Source organism: Trichosurus vulpecula, chromosome 6, assembly GCF_011100635.1.
Source record: "Trichosurus vulpecula isolate mTriVul1 chromosome 6, mTriVul1.pri, whole genome shotgun sequence".
Lineage (NCBI taxonomy): Eukaryota > Metazoa > Chordata > Mammalia > Diprotodontia > Phalangeridae > Trichosurus > Trichosurus vulpecula.
In genome coordinates this window covers 194,691,982-194,706,071 of record NC_050578.1, presented here as the reverse complement: position 1 = coordinate 194,706,071, position 14,090 = coordinate 194,691,982, and positions in this window count along the sequence as shown.

Here is a 14,090-nt window from a genome sequence, read left to right as displayed (position 1 = left end):
ATAGTATTATACCTATTCTTTTTCTGTGATATCTTGAAATCTACTCTCCCAAATCTGGAGTGTATAACCAACTTTACCTGCCTTTTGTCCCCTCTGTCACAAATTCTAAGGTCCAAGCCCTAGGATATTAAAGAAATACAAAAACAAACAACAACCAAAAAAATATTCCTGCCCTAATAGATTTTACATTCAAAAGAGAAAATCAACATGTAAAATGACTAATTACATACAAGATTACAAAAAGAATAGATATAATACAATCCAATAAGTTGCCTTATCTTGCTAATTATACCTCTTTTACATGTTTTATTTCTATCCCTTTATCACTACTCACATGGCCATCACTCTAATTTAATCAATCAATTAACAAGCATTTATTGAATACCTCTTTTGTGTCAGGCATTGTGCTAAGTACCGGGCATACAAGACAAAAATGAAACAGCCCTTGCCCTCAAGGAGTTTACATTCTAGCAGGGAAAACAGCATAAATATATGTATCACCTCCCCTTTTGATTCTCTCTCCAAATTTCTTTTCAATCAAATTATGAGCCCAGGTCCCCAGTTGACTATTTCTCTCCTAAGGATTCTAGGAGTAACTATAAGGGGTTGAGGTTGTGAAATTCTCAAGAGCCCCCATCCAGTATGTTGATTGTACATTATCAATTAGCCAGCCAGATATAGTTATTTTTTTGTTAAAGAGTATTTACTGAGATGGTAAACTAAGAATAATTGGTTTAAAGAACAATCTCCCCTAACATCTAAGACATACTGTCACACAAAATCATACAAAGTTCAGGAGAAATTGGGCTCACACTTAAATATCACATGTGGCAAAGAGGTAGCTTCTGATTGGATAGAAGTCCTTTTTGCCCTTTGTGGAGTCCTCATGAAATTCTCTTTATGTCAGTATTGATCTCTGCCAGGCTCCAAAGCTGGTGAAATCTCCCTTCTAGGATTTGGAATCTGCCCTTCCTTATCAGTATGTCAAGTTTGGCTGGGGCATGTCTCTCAACTTCTGCTTCAGGTGCTGCCTTCAGCCATTGATGTTGCAAGAACATGGTTAATGACACAAATAGGAAGTCCAACTCTTGCAACCTTTTGAAGTTCACAAGGCTGTCCTCTGGTCAGTTTGGGGTGGGAGAGAAGAAAGACTCAGTCATCACCCGCTCCCCCATTCCTGTCCTCTGGTTACAGACACAAGGGTCTAGCTCAAGTTGTTCCAAAACCTGACAGCCAAAACAACTGCTGAAATCCCTTCTCTAATATGCATAGGCCCAGAGCTATGATGATTTCTTTCCTTCCATCCCAATATACTTTCTGTGTAGCATTACATGATTTCATCTAATAGCTCAAATTGCTTCACTCCTTCCAGACTGAATGAAGCCTTGTTCACACCTAATTTACACCTTTGATTACTATGTTCCATAACTGAATCAGAGGCGTTCTCATTTGGGTCCCCTGATACCTCATCACCTGCTCATTGCATTAAATCTCATAAGATAGCGGAGCATATTGCATCACTGTCCATTGAATAGATAATACAGAGAAATCACTACAAACTAGAGAAGTCATAGTTTCTGGTCTGAAATGAGTGAGTGCAAACTGACAACTGCTGGGAGTATTTCCTGGGCAAACAATACTCTAGTCCAGAAGTAGGCAAGTTCATGGCACATTGATAAATAAAGAAAATACCCAGAAATGTGCGTCCCCTCCACTACCCCCAGCTTACACAGCTGTGTTATGTCTGCACCAGATTTGAGTGCTGGGAACAAACTAAACAGTCTGTCCACACAGAAGGCAGAATGTATGTTGGATCTTCCCTTTGTGTGGCAAAAATAGGATCGCTCGTTTAGCAATTAAAAAAAACATTTTGATGAATTATTGTCTCTGAGGACCGAGACATGGTCTGATCCACACCCCAGGATATAATTATAGACTAAAATGTGGTTTTGTGTCTGACTTCTTACACTCACATATCTGGAATCACTTCCCAGAGTATCCATTATGGAGGCAACTTTAGAGGCAAATAGCACATAGTTGGCACTCTATAAAAGTTTATTCACACCCTATTGAGGTCATAACCTAGTCTCTTTTTGAGGAAGCTTGCCAAACAGTGATGGATATGGCCAAAGCATTTGACCTTTGGGGAGAACATCCTTTTATTCAGTCTCCAAAGAACATTTAAAGAGATGTTTAGTGTTCCATCTCTAAATGAGTTGAAACTAGAGGTTCTTAAACTCTTCTGTGTCATGGACCCCTTCAGCAGTCTGGTGAAGCCTGTGAATCCCTTCTCAGAATAACATTTTAAATGCATAAAATACAATCAGTGGGATTGCAAAGGAAACCAGTTATATTAAAATAGTTAATAAAATATTTTTTAAAAAATATGTTTATAGTCCCCAGGTTAAGAACTCCTGCCCCTAAACCTTACACAGGGTTACACTACTTCTTCAGGCTGCTCTTAGTAGTACACCTTAATGTGGCATGAGATGGTATGGAAAATACAAAACAGTGGATAATGTCAAATAACAGGTAATCCTTTGACATATCTCTCTGTCTGTCTCTGTCTGTCTCTGTCTCTGTCTCACTAGTCCTTTCTGGAAAATGAGTGAACAAACAAAAAAGAACTTACCCATATAGAAGTAAGATGGCAAGGAAGACATAAACTGAGGAGAAGACAACAATGTGAAAGAAGAAGAGATAAAAGTGGTAGAGGAAAATTGGGAAGAGAAATGAGGGTGATGAGAGAAAATTATGAAATTTGAATTAACATCTCAGTAAAAGAGGCACAAAAATACTGAAGAAAATAGCACCTTAAATAATTGTCCTAATGGTAAAAATGGTACAAAAAAACTGAGGATAACCCTGCATAGACTCTGCTCTTGGACCCACCATTGGATCACTCATGACTTCTTGAAGCTCATGAGCTTCTTTAGACACCTTCACCTAAAAAGCAAAGTAGAATAGACATAAAAAAAGACAGAAGTAATAGCAAGATCATATATTCACTGTCTACATTATAGCAGTACAAGTGGAAAGAAAAAGGACTATAAGGCCTATCTTCACTGAGAGCCTAGTCTTTGTCTGCTCCATCACCAGCTAGTCTGGGAAGAGCCTTGGCCTTTTTTTGATGCCCTCCCTGCCCAGTTCTGTCCAAACAAACAAACAAAAAGCTTCATCTTTACCATGTAGCTTATGCACCATGCTCAAGTCCACACAAGGGCTGAATCAACTTAACATATTGTACATGTTCATAAGGACTGGGCTCACTTGCTAGTCCCCCATTATGCTATGATAATTGTCAGTTCCAGTGTTTATTTGTTGACTTCTTCAGAATATTTTGGAGAGTAGAATGGAAATTTGTCATCTGTTAGTTTATGAAGGACAGCAACCTTCTGGTATATAATTCTGGTCACTTGATCATGTCTTTTTAAGTATTTAGTAGATACTAAATTTTTGCAACCAAAAATTGTCTAGTAGACATTTTTACCATTTCCATACAAAATCTGTATTGATTAAAAAAATCTAAGATCCTTAAGGATGAACTTTCTATAACCTCTGATAACAATAATCTGTTCTTATATTGCTATTATGAATCTCTGTAAATAAATATGTTTGATTCTGTCCTTGTTAAACCAGTGGCTTAATACTCTTTTGTCAACATATTATTGGTCAAATTAACATGGATGTTGTTCAAGGCCTTTAGGTTCCACTCCTGAATGTTAGTTTTTTATAGGATCCCTCTAAAGATAAGTCAAAATGAGTTCATCCAGTAAGTCTAGTGGTATGCACACATTATCTATCTTTACTATTAATCTATGAAGTGCCATGTGTTCCTGAAGAATTTCTATACTTTTTTAACTTATCATACAAACTAAGAACATTTATTAGCATTCCTCCTCTTTATAGAGGAAGTGATAACCACTCTCTGTGGTAGGCTCTATGTTTTGTTAATAATGTATGAGTTTTTGCTTGGATTATTATTAGTAGTCATAAAAATAATAATAACAAAGTATTAGCTACAAATATATTTACTAAATATTTTCCTCATATCATCCTTCTGAAAGATCCAAATAGGGAAAATATTTCTAAAAGATATTGAAGGTTTGGGGGTTGGGTGGGAATGAGCTCTTGGAATTGCATTCTTTTTAAGGGGATTTTTCATTTTTATTTTTAGCCTTTTACAAAACTACTCTTAGAAATGGAAACTGGTGAGAATTCCAAGCTCTTTCTTTTTGAGCTCTTAGGATTAATTTTAAGTAAGCTGTGTAAACCAGGGAAGGCATCTCAATTATAAACAAACTATGCTTTGAAGCAGCGCCCATATTTTAATGTTTTCAATAAAAAATCTTAAAATAAAGTCAGAAAGAAGGCATTTTCCAGTCTTCAAAGAGAGCTATAGTCAGATAAAGTAGAGTCACTTGAAATACAGTGTTTGGAATGGTGTGAATTACATTGCTTATGTTTAAGTTCTGAGTCCTTATGAATTAAGGGTATTTTTGTGTTAGATCCAATAGCTTTAGGCAAGATAGAATTTCCACTGAAAGTCAAAAATTAATAACTGGACTTTTAGTAGAAGGTAGATGCTCACAGAATGATTTAAAGAACACAAAGCAGAAAAAACAACACACATGCACACATACACACTCATCCCACAAAATTCTGATAATAATAATAGTTCAGATTACCAAGTTAACCAAGCCTGCTTCCAACCCAGCCCCACTGAATGAAGGAAAAATGGTAAAGAAGGGTTCTACCTTCTTCATTACCACCAATGACAACTGTTAACCAATTCTCACCAATAGTCAGGAACCCTTGAAGTGGCAACACCTCCCAGATCACCAGGCCTGCTTCTAGCCTAACCATTACAGGCATTACCCAGAGAAGTAGCCCCTGTGGAAAAGGAGCCAGCCAACAGTCAAACAACTGCCACAGGCAAGGCAAGCAAGCCAGACTAGCTGAAGCATCAAGACAAGCTGAGGGAGAGGCAGGAGGCAGCATGTGCCAGGCAATTCAAACCACCACCATCTCTCCTCAGATCTTAGGGTAGACAACCCAGGACCTCGAACCCAAGGGCCTTGGTAATAAACCATTTATTTTCTGGGCAGCAACCACTGTGCATAAAGCCTGCCAAATACTCCTGAAGGTGCTATGATCACAGCTACTAAAAGAAAGTTGTTGCCACCAAAATCCTTGGCACTGACAAGTGGTTCTTACATCAGAAACTGATATCATTCTATCAGTGTTTTTGCTGTTGTTCAGTCATTCAGGCAGGTCCAACTCTTCATGACTGTCTTTTCTTAACTGAAGAAAAGCCACGAAAAGTTAAGGTTCTCTTCAATTTCCCCTCCATGATCCTGGTCATTTAACAGGTGCTATATTCTTCTTTTCCTTGCATTCCCTTTTTTAAAAAAAAAAACCTCATTTCTCTAGCCTAATTTTTCAGCTCACATAAAACCAAGATCAATTATGAATGCTGTATGCTGCTTTTTCTATATATTGAGTCCCAAGAGAACAAAGAGAAGAAAGGCAGTGACTATTTGGAATACACAAAGACTTTAAAAGGACAAAGTCTGGTGCTGTCCTGGCAATCCGTGATTTCTCCAGCCTGAGAGCTTAAGCTTTTATTGTTTTATTAATATTTAATCATCTTAATAAGCTTCTCAAAACAGGAGAGAAAAGACCACGTGGACATGAGAATTAATTTGCTTCTAGGCTCAAACATTGAATCTGTAGCCAAAGCATGCCATTTATAAAGGGCAGCCTGTGTATTCTTCTCCCCATGAGAGAGGAAAGAGGTAGGGGGAGGGGTGGAAGAAGAGAAGCAATGAGCAAAAGAGAAGGCTCTGTTGTCCTGAGCTGGCCTTAATCAGAAGAAACTGGATGGTTTAGGAGGAATCTCTCTTCTTTTCAAGAAGAAAGAAGGAAAGTTTTGGACAAACTTCACCCTCCACGGGAATATATTCTGGTTACAGGCATAAAACCAAGCACCGATTTCTGAGGCACTGCACTTGGGACATCTTTCTAAAATAACATTGAGTCATTAAGTACTGCTCTTTGTGGGTGGTCATTCAATCCAGCTAACTGTCATGTCATGTAACCTACATCTCTTCATCTTGTCCACAAGAACTGCATGAGAGCCTTTGTCAAATGCTTCATTGAAATATAGGTAAATTATATGAACCATAGTCCCTTGATATTGTTGGTGAGTCATTTCACTTATGTCCAACTCTCTGTGGCCTCATTTGGAGTTTTCTTGACAAAGATACAGATGAGGAAACTGAGGCAAACAGGGTTAAGTGACTTGCTCATGGTCACATAGCTAGTAACTGTAAGGCACTTGTAAGTAAGTCCCTTGATACACCAATCTAACAATTTAATACTTCAGAGTGTCCCTAAAGTCTGAGCATATAAGCAAAAATGGATATTTTCAAGAAATGAAATTATTGAAATTTTCAGCATTCTATTTAATTGGAATATTAACAAATAACTTCTTCAACTTCAAATAACATCATATGGTTTCATATTCATACTCTAAGAGTGAATGTGCTAAAATTGACAGCGATGTGAAAAGTTATTGCATTGAGTTCACGTGAATCTTGCAAAGCGCATCAACCTTTGCATCACAAATGATGGAAATCATATTGAAGATGTTATTTGTTAATATTCCAATTAAATAAAATGTTGTTGAAAATTTCAAACATTTCATTTCTTGAAAATATCCATTTTTGCCTATGTGTCCAGACTTTAGGAACACCTTGTTCAATGGATCCATAATCTCATTGATATGAGTATTTCTCTGACAGTGAACATTCAAACCCATTCACCACCTTCTCATTCTTCTGACAGTCAAATACCCCTATCAAAAAAGGCTAGTCTAGCCAAACCTTTTCTTGATGAAACCATTCTCGGTCTTTGTGATTACTGCTTCCTTCTAGATCTCCCCTAATAATCCCTTTAACAATACATCCCAGAATTTTGCCAAGAATCTAAGTCAGGCTCACAGACTTTTCTTTAGTTTACCATCCATTCTTTTACCTTTTTTTGAAAACAGTATGATATTTTACCTTCTCCACTCCTGTAGCACCTCTCCTATTCTCTACAATTTCAAACATCACTGACCATGGGTCAGCAATCACATCCACCAATTCTTTCATTGCCCTGGGATATAGTTCATCTAGGCATGATGATATGAACTCAAGAATCTAGGTACCTGTTATTATCACTTTACTCAGCTTGGATTTCAACACTATATTAGATATTTTTGTTTCATCTTTTTCAGACCAAAGATCATTCCCCTTTGATAGAAAATACAGAAGCAAAATAAGAGTTGAGTAGTTCTACTTTCATTTACTATTATTATCTTATTCATTCTGAGCAGTGGTACTATCCTTTCTTCCATTTTCTTCTTTTCTCCAACATAATTTTGTAGAAAACCAATTTGTGGTTTTCTTTGGTTTTCTTGACAACTTAGCTCATTCTGACCTTTAGTACTTCTGACACCATTCTTAAAGAATTGTGTTATGTTTTCATATTCATCTTCTATTATCTACCCTTGTTTACATCTTCTGTAAATGTTTTTGTACCAAAGAGAGTCCATGAGTTTCCTGTGCATTCATATCAGTTTCTTAAGAGAAATCCCTATTTTTCTTCTCATTGCAATGATTTCTCTTTGTATCTTAAGAATATTATTCTTGAGGGTTTCCTATTCCTCCCAAACTGACTTCTCTTGCAGAATTTTAGATCATGACATCCTGAAACCTTTGAAATCTGTTCTTTGAAAAAAGGGTGGATATTGGACTTCTGCCTGGCTTTCTTCTCCTCTACTATGAATTATAAAAAGGAGTGATCACTTCCTATCAAGGCTCTGATCATTTCCACAGGTTTTTTCTCCCTGTTAGTCAGAAAAGAGTCCAAAATGTTAGTTACTTCTGAAATTTACCTATTGAAGATTGGGATTCTATTTAAGACAGGTCTAAGAATTTGTTGCTGTGCTTTGGAGAGAGGGGAAGGAGGGAGGGAGGAAGAGAGAGAGAGAGAGAGAGAGAGAGAGAGAGAGAGAGAGAGAGAGAGAGAGAGAGAGAGAGAGAGAGAGAGAGAGAGAGAGAGAGAGCGCACTGCATCAGACTTGGCTAATGAAATCCTCCATTGGTACTAAATCATGCCTCCAAGCCAAGCTTGTGATTTATTTCCTCAATTCCTCATTGATTTATTCCCTCTGTTTTGGTGGTCTAAATAGGATATTCTAATTTCAGTATCACTTCTGTTAATCTTCACCTAAATGTTGTACATCATAATTTTTTCCCTTTGGGCTCCTGGATTTTTCCATATGAGTACATATCGATTACCTATAATGCTATTTCATCCATCCCTTCCTTCCTATTCTGTAACTTTTGAATGAGAAATATGCTTCCAGACCCATGTTCCAGTCAGTTCAATATAATTAAGTCTCAGTAATACCTATGAGACCAAATTTGCCTCCTTATTTTAAGATCTCTTACATTAAGATCAACTTTGCTTGTTACATCTCCTTTTTACATTCACATATAAATATATAAGGCCATCAGTTTTATTGCTGGACTCTCTGAAATTAATCTCTCCTGAATTTCTTTGTTATATTTCTTCCTATGTTATAGCCACCATTGAGCTTGAGAGATATGTATAGGTATATTTCCCTCTGCTCTTTCACCTTAAAGCCATTTTTATTAGATTCAGAAGATCCTATCCCCTTGCCCTCTTGTTTCTTTCTGAATTTAGAAGATTTTTATACCCTTCTAGATATATATGTTCTTCCCTCTTTAACACATTCCTATTAATCGACATACCCTTCTATTACCACCCCCCTTTTCCTGTTCCTCATCCTCTTATTTCTTTATGAATTTAGAAAACATTTATACCCTTCTACATGTGTATGTCATTCTCTTTTTAATCCAGATCTGATGTGAATAGAGCTGCAGCACTACCAGCCCTCCTCCCCATCTGATTCCTCTTGTATCAGTTCTTCCTCTCATCCCTCATTTGAGATAATTACTCTTTTTACCTTTCCTACACCATTTTGCTTTTTAGAATCACATCATACTCAGCTCTACCCCAATCATTCTTTCAAACTGTCCAATTACTAAAGACAATCTTAGGCATACATTTTACATTTCCATGTATAAAAAGTAAACGATTTGTTCTTATTGAGTCCCTTATAATTGGTCTTTGATGTTTACCTTTTATTTGTCCTGGATCTTGTGTGTCATATTTTCTATTAAGTTCTGGTCTTTTGTGAAAAAAATCCTGAAATTCTGTCAATTCATTGAATATCCATTTCTTTTTTCATTCAGGATTATACTTAAGTTTGCTAGGTGTGATATTTTTGGCCACAACCCCAGTTCTTTTGCTCTTCACTATATAGTGTTCTAGGAGCTGCAGTCTTTTAGTGTAGCCACTGCTAGGTCTTGTGTAATTCTAACTGTGGCTCCATGGTATTTGAATTGTTTATTTCTTGTTGCTCAAAATATTTTCTCCTTAACCTGGGGGTTTCAGAATTTGGCTATCATATTGTTGTAGATTTTCATCCCGGGATCTCTTTCAGATGGCGATCAGTGGAATTTTTCTGTCTACTCTCTCCTCTTGTTCTAAAACTTCAGGGCAATTTTCTTTAATTATTTCTTGTATTATTGTATCATTTCCTTTCAGGTAGTCCAATCATTTTTATATTTTCTCTTCTTGATCTGCTCTGCAAATCGGTTGTTTTTATTATGAGATGCTTCACACTCTCTTCTATTTTTCATTCTTTTTATTTTATTTTATTATTTCTTGTCCTCTTATAACATCACTGCCTTCCCCTCGCCCAATTCTAGTTTTCAAGGAGTTGTTTTCTTCTGGATCTCCTTTTCCAGTTGCTTGATTTTCTTTTCATAATCTTCTTGGTTCTCTTGGATTGTTCTTATTTTTTCTCAATCTTTCTTATTTGATTTTTAAAATCTTTTTAAAAATTCTTCTAAGACTTCTTTTTGGGCAAGTGACCATTTGATGTTACTCTCTGGGGTAATAAAGGCTTTTTCTGCTTCAGTATCCTCCTCTGAAGATGAACCCCTGTCTTCTCTATTCCCATAGTAACTGTGGTTGGGTTCTTTCTCCTTTGCTTGCTCATTTTTGTTTTGTTTTGTTTTTAGCAGCTCATTATCATAATCGCCTCTAGCCCTGGAGTATGGGGGATGGTACCTCTGGCCTCAGGCCTTTCGTACTGTTATTTTTTGAGCTTTGTCCTGGGCCCAACCTCTGCACTCCTTTCCTCCTCCAAGCCACAGCTCGGGGCCCCCAGCACACTATGCTGGAAATGCTCTTGCTCCAGTGGCTATAAACTTCAGTTCTCTACTCTGGCCTGGAATGGAAAGGAAGAACTTGTTCTCCTGTAAGTGCTCGCAGCCAGCAGCATCCCTGCCCCACTGCTTCGGCACTCACTGGATGTGTGCTGGTTTCTTTTCCCCTTCAACTGCAGTCCAGGACTGTGTCTTGTCTCAGCAGCACAGCGGACCTGGCTTCCCTCTGCAGCAGAGGTTCCTTCAATCTTCCCCTGCTCAGACGTCTGACCCCCTATACCGTCTGTGAGGTGAGAATTTCTGTGACTGAGGCTACCTCCCAACCCAGCTGCCCCTAGGGCTTACTGTTTGTTGTTTCAGGGGAGATAGCCTGGAATTATTTATACTTCTCTCAGGCGACCCCATCCTGGGGTCTTTCTTCAGATCTTCTCTGGCTATCCCACGAGAACCACTGTTCGGCCCCATCTCATGTTTGTTTTTGCTGCTCTACATTCACCCTGAGGTGCTGTTTTATCTTGGAAGCCTAGAGAGCTTGCAATTTCTGACCTACTCTATCATCTTCCCAGAATCCTCTCCCCTGATCCTAAACTGTGAAATCCACTCCACTTCTTTCACACTAAATTTATTTTTTCCCCTATCATACAGTTTAAAAAAAAGTCACTGGACTTGGAGTCAGAGAACCTGGGTTCAAATCTTAATGTTGCCAAGTATTACCTGTGTTACTTTGGGTATGTCACTTCACAGAATTCATGAGTTGGAAGGAACTTCGGTATCCATGTAGTCCGACCTATACCAAAAATAAATCCTTACTATAACATACTGAAAAATGTTAGTCCAACCTCTGCTCAAAGGCCTGTAAGGAGTGGGAAATGTATCTTCTTTTGGGCATAGTGACAGTCCACAATCCCACTTTCAGATAGCTCTAACCATTCAAAATGTTTTCTTGATATCAACCTCAATTGGCCTCTTGGCAGCTTCCTCCTGTTGCTCCTGATTCTGTCCTCTGAGGCCAAACAGAATAGCTTAATCCCCTCCTACACATGAAAGCTATTCAAATATTGGAAGACAGCTCTCATGTCTCCCTTAAATCTGTCCTTCTTCAGGCTAAATATACCCAATTCCTTCAACAGAGTCTTATATAGCAATGATTCAATGTCCTTCATTATCTTGGTTGCCCTCTTCTAGTTCCTTGTTAGATCAGTTTCCTCATCTTTTTTTTCAATTTATTTTATTTATTTAATATTTTAGCTTTCAACATTGATTTCCACAAGATTTTGAGTTACAAATTTTCTCCCGATTTCTACCCTCCCCCCCACTCCAATATGACATATATTCTGATTGCCCCATTCCCCAGTCAGCCCTCCCTTCTGTCACCCCACTCCCTGCCCCCATCCCCTTTCCCCTTACTTTCTTGTAGGACAGGATAGACTTCTATGCCCCATTCCTTATATATCTTATTTCTCAGTTGCATGCAAAAACAACTTTTTATTTTGAGCATCTGATTTTAAAACTTTGAGCTCCAAATTATCTCCCCTCTTCCCTTCCTACCTACCCTCCTTAAGAAGGCAAGCAATTCAAAATAGGCCACACATGTATCATTATTTAAAACACTTCCACAATACTCATGTTGTGAAAGACTAACTATATTTCCCTCCATCCTATCCTGTCCCCCTTTATTTGATTTTCTCCCTTGATGCTGTCCCTTTTCAAAAGTGTTTGCTTTTGATTACCTCCTCCCCCATCTGCCCTCCCTTCTATCATCCCCCCCTTTTTTATCCCCTTCATCCCTTAATTTAATTTTATTTTTTTAGATATTGCTCCTTCATATTCAACTCACCCTGTGCCCTCTGTCTATATATAGTTGTATATTCCCTTCAATTACCCTAATACTGAGAAAGGTCTCATGAATTACACACATCATCTTTCCATGTAAGAATGTAAACAAAACAGTTCAACATTAGTAAGTCCCTTTTGATTTCTCTTTCTTGTTTACGTTTTCATGCTTCTCTTGATTCTTGAATTTGAAAGTCAAATTTTCTGTTCAGCTCTGGTCTTTTCATTGAGAAAGCTTGAAAGTCCTCTTTTATTGAAAATCCATATATTGCCTTGGAGCATGATACTCAGTTTTGCTGGGTAGGTGATTCTTGGTTTTAATCCTAGCTCCTTTGACCTCCAGAATATCATATTCCAAGCCCTTCGATCCCTTAATGTAGAAGCAGCTAGATCTTGTATTATTCCGGTTGTGTTTCCACAACATTCAAATTGTTTCTTTCTGGCTGTTTGTAGTATTTTCTCCTTGACCTGGAAACTCTGGAATTTGGTGACAATATTCCTAGGAGTTTTCTTTTTGGGATCTTTTTCAAGATGTGATCCATGGATTCTTTTAATTTCTATTTTACCTTCTGGCAATAGAATATCAGAGCAATTTTCCTTAATAATTTCTTGAAAGATGATGTCTAGGCTCTTTTTTTGATCATGGCTTTCAGGTAGTCCGATAATTTTTAAATTATCTCTCCTGGATCTATTCTCCAGGTCAGTGGTTTTTCCAACGAGATATTTCACATTGTCTTCCATTTTTTCATTCCTTTGGTTCTGTTTTATAATGTCTTGATTTCTCATAAAGTCACTAGCTTCCACATGCTCCAATCTAATTTTTAAGGTGGTATTTTCTTCAGTGGTCTTTTGGACCTCCTTTTCCATTTGGCTGATTCTGCCTTTCAAGGCATTCTTCTCCTCATTGGCTTTTTGGAGCTCTTTTGCCATTTGGGTTAGTCTATTTTTTAAGGTGTTGCTTTCTTCAGTATTTTTCTGGGTCTCCTTTAGCAAGTCATTGACTTGTTTTTCATGGTTTTCTTGCATCTCTCTCATTTCTCTTCCCAATTTTTCCTCTACTTCTCTTACTTCCTTTTCCAAATCCTTTTTGAGCTCTTCCATTGCCTGAGACCAATTCGTATTTTTCTTGGAGGCTTTTGATGTAGGCTCTTTAACTTTGTTGACTTCTTCTGGCTGTGTGTTTTGATCTTCTTTGTCACCAAAAAAAAGATTCTAGAGTCTGAGTTTAAGTCTGAGTCTGAGTCCATGTCTTTTTTCACTGCCTGGCCATGTTCCCAGCTAACTACTTGACCTTTGAGCTTTTTCTCAGGGTATGACTGCTTGTAGAGGAGAGAGTGCTTTGTCCCAAGCTTGAGGGGCTATGCTATTTTCAGACCTACTTCTACTCCATTGTCACTGCAAGCTCTGCCACAGCAGTGCTCCTCCTCCCCCAAGAACTGCCTACCAGGATTGCAACCCAGGTCCAAGTAGGGCAAAGCAAGCCCTGTACTCCTGCTCTGGTCTGCTGCTTGATTCCTCCTACCTTGTAAGGCAGGAACTCTGGAAACAGCTGATGCCGGAGCTCTAGAAGCAGCCACAGGAGCTTCCTGCTGCTGCTGTCACCACTGCACACCACCTTTGCCACCCCCAGGGCTGGGGCTGGACCTCTTTCTAACCGGATCTAGCAGTTTTCCCACTAACCTGCTCCATGGTCTTTGGCATTTGTCAGTTGAGAAATCTGGTAACTGCCACAGCTCAATGCTTCATGGCCCTAAGGCCTGCTCCAGCCTGATTCCCAGTCTGGTCTGTCCTGGCATGGCCCACGCTAGGCTGTGCTCCACTCCCAGAGCCATGTGATAGACCCTTCTCAGCGACCATCCAGGCCATCCTGGGCTGGAGACTTGCTTCCCTCTGCTATTTCATGGGTTCTGCAGCGCCAGAATTTGTTCAGAGCCATTTTTACAGGTG